General features: G+C 41.0%; 1 protein-coding gene across 1 annotated transcript in view; it reads right to left on the bottom strand.

The window, feature by feature from the left end:
- The window catches only part of GNA14 (G protein subunit alpha 14), a 223,383-nt gene that overhangs the window by 192,347 nt on the left and 17,306 nt on the right, over positions 1-13,730 (bottom strand). The window lies entirely within an intron of this gene.

The following is a 13,730-nucleotide window of genomic DNA, read 5'->3' as shown; positions in this document are numbered from 1 at the left end:
TCATATCTTGGTCTTGGCCCACAGTTTACACTATAAATATAGGGTTTGTCTGAAATCTCAGAGTTCTTAGCAATAGAATAAGATGAGGCATGCCCAATCTATCGCATTTGTGTTGGGATACAAGTGAAGCATGAGAGGTCTTGTCAACCCACATGCTGGCTACTGTAGCACACATTGTGCAGTGTTCACAGATTGCTAAAGCAGAATGGAAACATAAAATTCATTCAAAAGATCAAGGACATCAACATTCTTGACTATTTGCAAGTGGCTGGTTCATAAAGATTACTCTTTCCAACCTCACATTGCTTAGTCATGACCTCCCCATGGGTAGAACCATTGGTGATACTCAAAAGATTTGACAATGTAATGGCATGGCGTGGGCACTGACCAGTCAGAGCGGATGCTGGTCCACTGTAGTGGCTGGAACAAAGCCAAGGAAGCTAAGTCCTGTGCAAGGCCTTACTTATTATGTGCCGAGTAGAGGGAGATCTGGAGTACCCCAGAAGCAAGGAAGCAAGGCTCTGATGGCTAAGTTGGTGGAAACAGGAAGATGGGGACACTTAGGGGGAGTGGCTATTTACCAAGAGACATAGGAATATTTCAGTATTATGCACCAGGTACATGCTGATGCTCAGCAGCTGATGACAAGCCTTGGAAAAAGCTCTTTTCTAAGCACAGAAACAAGACCTCTTAGCAGCATGGTGCTTATTTATTCTCAGTCATAATTCCTGGCTCTGTCACTAAGATCACTATCCAAAGAAAAGCAACATAAAGGCTTCATCCTCATCCTGCCTGAGTCCATGCCTAGAGGAAACAGTAACTCCACCTCCAGCTCTCTGTGTTAGGGCCAAGTCCCTTCTCCAAGTATGTAAGATGAAGATGCTAAATCTCTCTAGTCCCAATTTCAATGTGATATTCACAATTATAAAGATGTATCAACCTGAAAATGCCTAAAAACAGAACTGTTTGTTCCCTGTTTACCTCCCCTCCCTCACCTCACCAAATCCGTTCTCTCCCTTCTCTCAGCCATCTCAGTAAGTGACACTACCAAGGACCCAGCTGCTCAAGCCAAAAACCCAGGAGTCATCCTGATGACACCCTTGCATACTCCTGGGTCATCTATCAATACATTCAATCAACTCTACCTTCAGCACATATACCAGATCTAACCAATGTGTTCCTATGCTAGTCCAAGTCACCCTGGTAGGTCACCTGGACATTCCATAACCTCTTGACTGGTGTTCCTGCCTCCACCATTATCACATGTTATCTGTCCAGCAGTCAGAGCTTGCTTTTTAAAAAGACCATCAAATCACTTCTCCATGCCAATCGTGACTCTTCTTGGCCTCTCCTAACACTTAAATTAAAACCCAAACTCCTACTTCCCAGCCATGTTGCCTATCACTCCCTCTCTCCAAACACAATGCCTTCCTATTCTTCCTCAAACCCACCAAGCCCATTTCCACCTCAGGCTGCCTCCCCAGCCTAGAATGCTCAGTCACTTCCTGGTACATTGTTCCCTGGGTGTTCATATAGCTCATATCATCTCTTAATCCAGTCTCCCCTCAATTGTCAACCTTCAGATAAATACTTCTGGCAAAATTAGGCCCTCCAGTTCCCAGGTCTCCAGCCTCCACTCTCTACTATCTTACTCTGCTTTCATAGTACTTACCTAACCCAAAATCATCCTTCATGTCTGCTTACTGTTAAATCACAGTAGAGGCACCGTAAGAGCAGGGGTTTGAATTGTTCTCTTCCAAGTCCCTGAGGCCTACAGTAGGACCTCGCCCATAGAAAGCTCTCAGCTATTTAAAGGAATTGATTTTTTTTTTAAACCACTAAAGCAGAGTTGCTTTCTGAAAATCTTTTCTCATAGCACACACTAACTTGACACTACTTTGCCTTTGTTATTCTTAAAGGATCATTTCATTGTTGAGTTACTATCTTAAAATGCTTTCTCCATGCTACTGAAGCAGGCAGGAAACAAGCCATCTCATAAAGGTAAACTATTTAAGGAGTACAGGTGCTTCTCATGATAGATTCCTAGAATTTCAAATCTAAGGTTTTAGCGATGATGCATCTCTATGGTCTCATTTTACAGTAGCTCTCCAGGGTTTGGCGCTGTGCTAATACGGTAGCCAGTAGTCACATGAGGCTATGGCACACTTAAAATGCGGATAGTGAATGAATATATCCCACTGAAAATATTCATTGTTGATTATATGCTGGATGATATATTTGAATATATTTAAATAATATACTTAATAAGACATATATTAATAATTTTACCTATTTCACTTCACTTTATTCAAATATGACTACTGGGAAGTTTAAAATTACATGTGTGGCTCATATTTGCACCTCACATTCTATTTCCATTGGATAGCCCTGGTTTGGAGAGATTCCATGACTTGCTCAAAGTGCCACTGAACTGTAAGGGAAGACACAACAGCACGTGTCAAACCCTTGCTTCCACTCAGACTTCAACCCAGCCAGGGATTCCTATAATGACTTCTTTTTTTTTTTTTTTTTTTTTTTTGAGATAGAGTTTCACTCTTTTCACCCAGGCTGGAGTGCAATGGCATGATCTCAGTTCATGGCAACCTCCACCACCCAGGTGCAAGTGATTCTCCTGTCTCAGCCTGCTGAGTAGCTATTACAGGTGTGCATGACCACGCCCAACTAATTTTGTATTTTTAGTAGCGATGAGGTCTACCATGTTGGCCAGGCTGGTCTCAAACTCCTGATCTCAAGTGATCCAATCGCCTCAGCCTTCCAAAATGCTGGGATGACAGGCCTAATGAGTTCTTTACCAAGGGCAGCAGAGGAGAACAGTAAGAGCAAGAAATCCCTGGAAACCGGCTCCACATTTAGTACTGTGTGATGTAGAGCAGCTCATTTCATCTTTCTTTGGCTCAGTTTCCTCATCAGTAAAATGGAGAAAGTACAGTGCATACCACAACAGCATGTAAGGATGAAATGAACCAATAGATACAAAACCCTCAGAATGGTGCCTGGCATATAGTCAGTACTACATAAATTTATTGCTATTATTACTATTAAATGTTCATATATTTTCAAGTATATTGAAGCTGGAAGATTTTTAGCTAGTGACAAATGTGTTAGTCCATGAGTCATTTTTATGCTACCAGATAATTCTCCAATTAGAATTACCAATTAGACTACCAATTCATTCCCATCCCTGACAAATCTGTTTTGATACCCTGGGATTTCTGTACATGTAAAGCCTCTTGTCACATAAAAATTCAAACACTATTAAAGAACAAAGATATATGAAGAAATCTATTTCTACTGTTTGTCACCAAGTCAAACAGGAACTAGTAACACTGCAGACACACTACACACAGAGAGAGAGAGAGTCAAGGTAACTAAGGCTTCCACTATGGTTGAAGAGTTACCACGGAAACTCAGGGCTGAAAGGATTTAGAGATTGCAAAATCCAGCCTTTTCATTTTACTGATGAGGAACCTCTGTGACTTGTTGAAGGTCACCGTGCACAGCCGAAGCCATACTGGGATTTATATCAAAGATTTCTGGCAACTCATCCACAAGGCTTTAGACAACATTCAGCTTTTTCAGGTGGTTGAAAGTTTAAAAGCATTAAAGACAAAAGCAATTCATCAAACAGATGATGCAGCAAGTGTAATAAGAAATGCTTAGAATTCCAGATAAAATACAAATTAGAAACAATATTTCAAATTAGAACTTTAGCAGATATAATATAATTAGCATATTTTTTAAGTTTTCCTACTCATTCTAATAGTTAAAAACAAATCCCTTTCTGTTTGGCCAACATGATTCTCCTTAAATAGAAAAATGACTTTATTTTTTATTTCTTTCTTTTGAGACAGGGTCTTACTCCCATCACCCAGGCTGGAGTGCAGTGACAGGATCTCAGCTCACTGCAATATCCATCTTCCCGGGCTCAAGTGACCCTCCCACCTCAGCCTCCCAGGTAGTTGGGACAACAGAAGCAAACCACCATGATCAGCCAATTTTTATACTTTTTTTGTAGAGATGGAGTTTTGCCATCTTGACCAGGCTGGTCTTGAACTCCTGGACTCAAGCAATCGGCCTGCCTCAGCCTCCCAATGTGCTTCAATTACAGGTGTGAGCCACTGAGTCCAGCAGAGATGACTTTAAACAGAAATTTCAGATGCTCAAAATGAACATTTTAAACAAATGACAATTTTCTTGGTTGATAAATTTTCAGTCATTTTCTGGTTTGCACCAGGATATAATTACATTGTAGATAGAATTGGTTTAATTAGTCTAATGGCAAATGCAAATTGCTTTTTTTTGAGACAGAGTCTTGCTCTGTCACCAGGCTGGAGTGCAGTGGTGCGATCTCCACTCATTGCAACCTCTGCCTCCTGGGTTCAAGCAATTCTCCTGCCTCAGCCTCCCAAGTAGCTGGGACTACAGGTGCGTGCCACCATGCCCAGCTAATTTTTGTATTTTTAGTAGAGACGGGGTTTCACCATGTTGGCCAGGATGGTCTCAATCTCTTGACCTCGTGATCGCCCACCTTGGCCTCCGAAAGTGCTGGGATTACAGGCATGAGTCACCATGCCCGGCCTCAAATTGCCTTTTAAGTGCTAATTTCAATTTATCTGGTGGTGTGTATGAATCAGTGTGCATGCAAGTGCACACACACTCACACACACATACACAGAGAATAAATTGGCTTTGCCAGGCGATGCCTAATTGACAGACACTATGTTTAGTGTCCAATCTTATCCTGATTGGGTTATGTAAAACAAACTAAAGCTCCTTCTCATTTCCTCCACCTGTCCCACCTTCAATACAGACACAAATTAAATTATTAAGCAAGAGAGAGACTTCATCATTACCCTAAAGGAATGGCAATTTGAAGACGGTTAAGGGAAGATGAAGCAGCTTTCTGACATATGAGCTACATGTAGACTATCTTCAACTCCTTATCAACAAATACAAAGCAGAGAGATGTTAAGAAATGGTGATTTCATTGACTTTTAGACATTTTAGAACAAAGAAGCAGCATTTAAACACAAATACTTGCTTTGAAGGCTGCCAGCTGATGGAGTTTTTGATAGATCTATTATATATGACTAGTGCTTTATATTTCATTTGCTCCATTTCATATTGTTCGCTAATTCATTTTCTTCCTTTTTTTAAGACAGGGTCTCACTCTGTCGCCCAAGCTGGAGTGCAGTGATGTGATCATAGCTCACTGCAACCTTGAATCCCTTGCCTCAAGCAATTCTCCCACCTCAGCATCCCAAAGTTCTGGGATTACAGGCATGAGCCACTGTGCCAGGCCTAATTCATTCTTAAATAGCTTAAATGTTCCAATGAAAGAGAAGAAACATGTGTAAACAATATTAGACTGATGAGTTTGAATACAGTATATGCAAATCAGAATATGGACAAGCATTAAGAAATGACCTCATGCACACCCAGTATTTGAAATTAACAACAACAACAAAATGACCTCGTATCTCTCACCTCTTGAAACTGAGATGTAATTTTTTTCTCCTTCAAATTTAAGACAGAGCAAAAGTAGAAGAAATATTGGTCATGAGACAGCCAAAGAACTTAGAAAGCGTAGAACTCCTTCAACACAAGAGAGACAGTGAAGAAACTAGTTGCTGTTGAAGGGTGTGGGTACAGAATAGAATCATTAAATTTGATGATTAAAAAAAAATTTTAGGCTGGGTGCAGGTGGCTCATGACTGTAATCCCAGCACTTTGGGAGGCCAAGGTGGGCAGATCACCTGAGGTCAGGAGTTTAGGACCAGCCTGGCCAACATGGTGAAACCCTGTCTCTACTAAAAATACAAAAATGAGCCAGGTGTGGTGACAGGCATGTGTAGTTCCAGCTACTTGGGAGGCCGAGGCAGGAGAACCACTTGAACCCGGGAGGCGGAGGCTGCAGTGAACCAAGACAGCACCACTGCACTCCAGCCTGGGCGACAGAGTGAAACACTATCTAAAAAAAAAAATTTTTTTTAATGGTAAAAACTGGGATAAAAAAATAAGTGATGCTTAGTGCTGTAAGAAAATGCATGAACTTGAAGAATTATCCTAACTCTGGGGCTGAGATTGTAAATTTCTTCCTGATTGGGTTGAATTTTGCAAGCCCCATAAAGGAGAAGGAATAAGAGTAAGTAAATTAAACATATATTAATAATGATCTTGAGGTGGCTGGCGAGATGGCCGAACGGAAACAGCTCTGGTCTGCAGCTCCCAGCGAGATCAACGCGGAAGACAGGTGATTTCTGTATTTCCAACTGAGGTATGCGGCTCATCTCATTGGGTCTGGTTAGACAGTGGATGCAACCCACAGAGGGTGAGCAGAAGCAAGGTGGGGCATCACTCAGGAAGCACAAGGAGTCAGGGAACTCCCTCCCTTAGCCAAGGGAAGCCATGAAGGACTGTGCCATGAGGAACGGTGCATTCCTGCCCAGGCACTACACTTTTCCCATGGTCTTCACAATCTGCAGACCGAGAGATTCCCTTGGGTAACTATACCAGGGCCCTGGGTTTCAAGCACAAACTGGGTGGCCATTTGGGCAGACATGGAGCTAGCTGCAGGACTTTTTTTTTTTTCATTCCCTAGTGGTGCCTGGAATGCCAGTGAGACAGAACTGTTCACTCCTCTGGAAAGCGGACTGAAGCAGGAAGCCAAGTTGTCTTGCTCAGTGGATCCCACCCCCACAGAGCCCAGCAAGCTAAGATTCACTGGCTTGAAATTCTTGCTGCCAGCACAGCAGTCTGAAGTCAACCTGGGACACTCCAGCTTGGTGAGGGGAGAGGTGTCTGCCATTATTGAGGCTTGAGTAGCTGGTTTTCCTCCCACAGTGTAAACAAAGCCGCAGGGAAGTTCCAACTGGGCAGAGCCCACCATACCGTGGCAAAGCCGCTGAAGCCACTGCCTCTCTAGATTCCTCCTCTCAGGGCAGGGCATCTCTGAAAGAAAGGCAGCAGCCCCAGACAGGAGCTTATAGATAAAACTCCCATCTCCCTGGGACAGAGCACCTGGGGGAAGGGGCAGCTGTGGGCACAGCTTCAGCAGACTTAAACCTTCCTGCCTGCCAGCTCTGAAGAGAGAAAAGGATCTCCCAGAACAGAGCTCAAGCCCTGCTAAGGGACAGACTGCCTCCTCGAGTGGGTCCCTGACCCCCATGCCTCCTGACTGGGAGTCACCTCCCAGCAAGGGTTGACAGACACCTCATACAGGGGAGCTCTGGCTGGCATCTGGCAGATGCCCCTCTGGGATGAAACTTCCAGAGGAAGAAACAGGCAGCAATATTTGCTGTTCTTCAGCCTCTGCTGGTGATAACAGGATGTGGAGTGGAGCTCCAGCAAACTCCAGCAGACCTACAGCAGAGAAGACCTAAAGGAGAAGGAGTAAGACCTTCTAACAGTCAGCAGAGGGGCCCAACTGTGAAAGAAAGAAAGAAAGAAAGAAGAAAGAAAGAAAGAAAGGAAAGAAAGAAAGAAAGAAAAAGAAAGAAAGAAAGAAAGAAAGAAAGAAAGAAAGAAAGAAAGGAATAGCATCAATATCAACAAAAAGGACACCCACACAAAAACTCCATCCAAAGGTCACCAACATCAAAGACCAAAGGTAGATAAATCTATGAAGATGAGGAAAACCCAGTGCAAAAAGGCTAAAAATTCCAAAAACCAGAATGCCTCTTCTCCAAAGGATCACAACTGCTCATCAGCAAGGGAACAAAACTGGATGGAGAATGAGTTTGATGAATTGACAGAAGTAGGCTTCAGAAGGTAGGTAATAACAAACTCCTCAAAGCTAAAGATGTATGTTCTAACCCAATGCAAGGAAGCTAAGAACCTTGAAAAAAGGGTAGAGGAATTGCTAACTAGAATAACCAGTTTAGAGAAGAACATAAATGACCTGATAGAGCTGAAAAACACAGCACGAGAACTTCGTGAAGCAAACACAAGTATCAATAACTGAATCAAACAAGCAGAAGAAAGGATATCAGAGATTGAAGATAAACTTAGTGAAATAAACCATGAAGACAAGATTAGAGAAAAAAGAATGAAAAGGAACAAAGCCTCCAAGAAATACGAGACTATGTGAAAAGACCCAACCTATGTTTGATTGGTGTACTTGAAAGTGACAGGTGAATGGAACCAAGTAGGAAAACACTCTTCAGGATATTATCCAGGAGAACCTCCCCAACCTAGCAAGATGGGCCAACATTCAAATACAGGAAATACAGAGAACACCACAAAGATACTCCTCAAGAATAGCAACCCCAAGACACATAATTATCAGATTCACCAAGGTTGAAATAAGGGAAAAAATGTTAAGAGGAGCCAGAGATAAAGGTCAGGTTACCCACGAAGGGAAACCATCAGACTAACAAGCAGATCTGTCTGCAGAAACCTTACAAGCCAGAAGAGAGTGGGGGCCAATATTCAACATTCTTAAAGAAAAGAACTTTCAACCCAGAATTTCATAACCAGCCAAATGAATAAAGAAGAAAAGAGAAAATAATCAAATAGACACAATAAAATATAATAAAGGAGATATTGCCACTGATCCCACAGAAATACAAACTACCATCAGAGAATACTATAAATACTCCTAAGCAAAGAAACTAGAAAATCTAGAAGAAATAGATAAATTCCTGGACAAATACACCCACCCAAGACTAAACCAGGAAGAAGTCGAATCCCTGAACAGACCAATAACAAGTTCGGAAATTGAGGCAGTAATTAATAGTCTACCAACCAAAAAAAAAAAAAAAAGCCAGGATCAGAAGGATTCACTGCCAAATTCTGCCAGAGGTACAAAGAGGAGCTGGCACCATTCCTTCTGAAACTATCCCAAATAGAAAAAGAGGGACTCCTCCCTAACTCATTTTATGAGGCCAGCATCATCCTAATACCAAAACCTGGCAGAGACACAACAAAAAAAGAAAATTGCAGTCCAGTATCCCTGATGAACATTGATGCGAAAATCCCCAATAAAATACTGGCAAACTGAATCCAGCAGCACATCAAAAAGCTTATCCATGATCAAGTGAGCTTCATCCCTGAGATGCAAGCCTGGTTCAACATATGCAAATCAATAAATATAATCCATCACATAAAAAGAACCAATGACACAAACAACGTGATTATCTCACTAGATGTAGAAAAGGCCTTCAATAAAATTCAACAGCCCTTCATGCTAAAAACTCTCAATAAACTAGGTATTGATGGAATGTATCTCAAAGTAATAACAGCTATTTATGACAAACCCACAGCCAATATCATACTGAATGGGTAAAAACAGGAAGAATTCCCTTTGAAAACCAGCACAAGACAAGGATGCCCTCTCTCACCACTCCTATTCAACAGAGTACTGGAAGTTCTGGCCAGAGAAATCAGGCAAGAGAAAGAAATAAAGAAATATTCAAATAGGAAGAGAGGAAGTTAAATTGTCTCTGTTTGCAGATAACATGATTGTATATTTAGAAAACCCCATCATCTCAGCCCAAAATCTCTTTACAGTGACAAGCAACTTCAGCAAAGTCTCAGAATACAAAGTCAATGTGCAAAAATCATAAGCATTCCTATACACCAATAACAGACAAACAGAGAGCCAAATCATGAGAGAACTCCCATTCACAATTGCTACAAAGAGAACAAAATACCAAGGAATACAACTTACAAGGGATCTAAAGGACCTCTTCAAGGAGAACTACAAACCACTGCTCCAGGAAATAAGAGAGGACACAAACAAATGGAAAACCATTCTATGTTCATGATTAGGAAGAATCAATATTGTGAAAATGGCCATACTGCCCAAAGTAATTTATAGATTCAATGCTATCCCCATCAAGCTACCATTTACTGTCTTCACAGAATTAGAAATAACTACTTTAAATTTCATATGGAACCAAAATAGAGCCCACACAGCCAAGACTAACCTAAGTAAAAAGAACAAAGCTGGAGGCATCACGCTACCTGACTTCAAACTATACTACAAGGCTACAGTAACAAAAACAGCATGGTACAGTTACCAAAACAGACATATAGACCAATGGAACAGAACAGAGGCCTCAAAAATTACGTCACACATCTACAGCCATCTGATCTCTGACAAACCTGACAAAAACAAGCAATAGGGAAAGGATTCCCTATTTAATAAATGGTGTTGGAAAAACTGGCTAGCCATATGCAGAAAGCTGAAAATGGACCCCTTCCTTACACCTTATACAAAAATTAACTCAAGATAGATTAAACACTTAAATGCCAGACCTAAAACAATAAAAACCCTAGAAGAAAACCTAGGCAATACCATTCAGGACATAGGCATGAGCGAAGACTTCATAACTAAAACACCAAAAGCAATAGTAACAAAAGCCAAAATTGACAAATGGGATCTAATTAAACTAAAGAGCTTCTGCACAGCAAAAGAAACTATCATCAGAGTGAACAGGCAACCTACAGAATGGGAGAAAATTTTTGCAATCTATCCATCTGGCAAAGGGATATCCAGAATCTATAAGGAACTTAAACAAATTTACAAAAAATTAACAACCCCATCAAAAAGTGGGCAAAACATATGAACAGAAATTTCTTAAAAGAAGACATTTATGTGGCCAGGAAACATATGAAAAAGTGCTCATCATCACTGGTCATTAGAGAAATGCAAATCAAAACCACAATGAGATACCATCTCATGCCAGTTAGAATGGCGATCATTAAAAAGTCAGGAAACAACAGATGCTGGAGAGTATGTGAAGAAATAGGAATGCTATTACAACTAGAAAATCTAGAAGAAATGGATAAATTCCTGGACATGTATATCCTCCCAAGACTAAACCAAGAAGTCTAGTTGGTGGGAGTGTAAAATAGTTCAACCATTGAGGAAGACAGCGCGGCAATTCCTCAAGGATCTAGAACCAGAAATAGCATTTGACCCAGCAGTCCTACTACTGGTTATATACCCAAAGGATTAGAAATCACCCTACTATAAAGACACATGCACACATACGTTACTGCAGAAACTATTTATAATCGCAAAGACTTGCAGCCAACCTAAATGTCCATCAATGACAGACTGGATAAAGAAAATGTGGCACATATACACCATGGAATACTATGCAGCCATAAAAAAGAATGAGTTCATGTCCTCTGCAGGAACATGGATAAAGCTGGACACCATCATTATCAGCAAACTGACACAGGAAGAGAAAACCAAACACTGCATGTTTTCACTCATAAGTTGGAGTTGAACAATGAGAACCACAGGGACACAGGGAGGGGAACATCACATACTGGGGCCTGTCAGGGGATGGGAGACTAGGAGAGGGATAGCATTAGGAGAAATACCTAATGTAGATGACGAGTTGATGGTTGCAGCAAACCACTATGGCATGTGTATACCTATGTAACAAACTTGCACATGTATCCCAGAACTTAAAGCATAATAAAAAGTAATATTCTCAAGTTGAACTTTTAGTAAACATGAGCCAGCACTGAACTGTAAAAGTCTTATCCTTATTTATGGTATTTAAACAATCTATCAGAGTTGTGATTAATTTATGATTTAACAGTATAAATGTGATTACTTGATTTGATTACATTTAGAAACAATATTAGAATGTTTATAATTAAGAGAGTACGGTTTTGTGGGGTTTTCTTGAGACAGAGTTTTTCCTCTGTTGCCCGGGTTGAAGTGCAGCGGCTTGATTAGCAAAATGTTGAGGCTCACTGCAGCCTCAACTTCCTGGGCTGTTGTGATCCTCCCACCCCAACCTTCCTAGTAGCTAGGACTACAAATGCGTGCTACCATGCCCAGCTAATTCCTGTACTTTTTGTAGTGATGAGGTTTTTCCATGCTTCCCAAGCTGGTCTCAAACTCCTGGTCTCAAGCAATTCTCCCGCCCTGGCCTCCTAAAATGCTTGGACTATAGACGTGAGCCACCACGCCTGGCCAGGACACTAAGATTTATTTAATCTATAACTTTAGGCTTATGAGATCTACCAGAATCACTTAAGTGCTTATATTTTGCTTGCCAGCTTTTTCCGAGGGTTGAAATATTTGACAATACTTGGGTTTTTAAAATGCATAAATAGGTTTAAAAATGTTTAAAGAAAATGTAATAATTAACTGAATTAATAAGTAAAGCAAACAGTAGTAAACTGAAAACTAATCAAAGGATTAAGAAATATCCCTTTAATTTTTAAATGTAAAAAATTACCAGATTTGCAAAAATTAAAATGAACATTAGAGACTTAGAAAAACTAGGTGCTTTTTTTTTACAGTTTATATTCAGCTCTAATAAAGTCAGTATCAACTAAAACACGCAGCTCCAAATGTCTCTTTGCACACAGAAAGACCCTATCAAATATTTGAAAACTCGGCTGCAGAGAAAAGTTTTATCCCACTGTAATACTGATGAAGATGGGAGGATGAAAGACATCAACAGAGCTCGTCAGCTCGCCAGCTGGCCCACAGCGTCATCCTATACCCTTCCTCCCACATTAGAGTCTGATTTTTTCTGCCTTAGGATTGATTGCCTAAGATTTGGAAAGAACTCCCAGATATATTGTTGGGTATCAAGAGGCTAAGAGCAAAACAGTGTATATTATTTTATTAGCTAGGGTACCAGGTTAGTTGCCATTTAAAAAGGTCTAATCATTTATAGTTCAGGGCTAATATGACACCTTCATGGTCTCAGAGACATAGACCTTTCCTATCATGTTGCTTTTTTACCCTTAACAACTTACTTCCATCTCATGGTAAAATATGGCTGCTACAGCTCCTACCATCAGGTTACAACTTCCCCTGGAAGGGAAGAAAGCCTCCTGTCCTTTGAGATCATAACTCAGAAATGGCTGTATCACTTCAGGTTACATCCCATGGGCTACAACTTCATCACATGGTCACAATTAGCAGCAGAGAAGCTAAGAAATACAGTATTTAGCTGGCTATCCATATGCCCAGATAAAACATCTTGTTTACAGAGAACAGATATTCAGGAGACTGCTAGCAGTCTCTGCCACAAATACGCCACTTTTCATGTGGGAAAAAAAAGGTAAAAAAATAATCAAGAGTACCTACTCACATTTGTGCATAAAGAAAATCTGAAAGTTTACGAAGTATATAAGATGCATACAATAAATCATTGGCTCACAGTACAATGTCAGTATCTAGTGAATTTTTCATTAGCAAAAAGTAAAATTAAAAACATATGAGCATATTCAATTTAAAGTGTTATCTTCCATTAAGCTGTTCTACTTTTCGAAGTTCAAATATTCTTTCTTTATGCAATAATGTTGATACTAAATGGTAATGATGGCAGTGGCAAGCCATCTGGAGTGGCCACTGGCATGATGCCAGCTGCAGCAGGGAAGCTGTTAGGAACCAGGGACAAGCAGGATCCCTGCCCCTTCTGAGTTGAGGTGGGAGCTGCCTGGGTGCTGCTGCAGCCACCCAACCTGCAGCTGCAGACCCATGCGTCCCTGTGTTCTCAGGCCCAGGAGCAGGCAGGAGCCTTGCCCCACTGGCTGCTATGGGAGGCTGAGGCAGGAGGATTGCTTGAAGCCAGGAATTTGAGACCAGCCTGGGCAACAAAGTGAGATCTTGTCTCTACAATAAATAAATAAACTGGGCATACTGATGCACCTGTAGTCCCAGCTACTCAGGAGACTAAAATGGGAGGATCCCTTGAACACAGAAGTCTGAGACTGTAGTGAAC

Source organism: Aotus nancymaae, unplaced genomic scaffold (genome assembly GCF_030222135.1).
Source record: "Aotus nancymaae isolate 86718 unplaced genomic scaffold, 86718_ANA_hifiasm-v0.15.2.pri h1tg000041l, whole genome shotgun sequence".
NCBI lineage: Eukaryota > Metazoa > Chordata > Mammalia > Primates > Aotidae > Aotus > Aotus nancymaae.
This window is presented reverse-complemented; position numbering and strand designations above follow the sequence as displayed.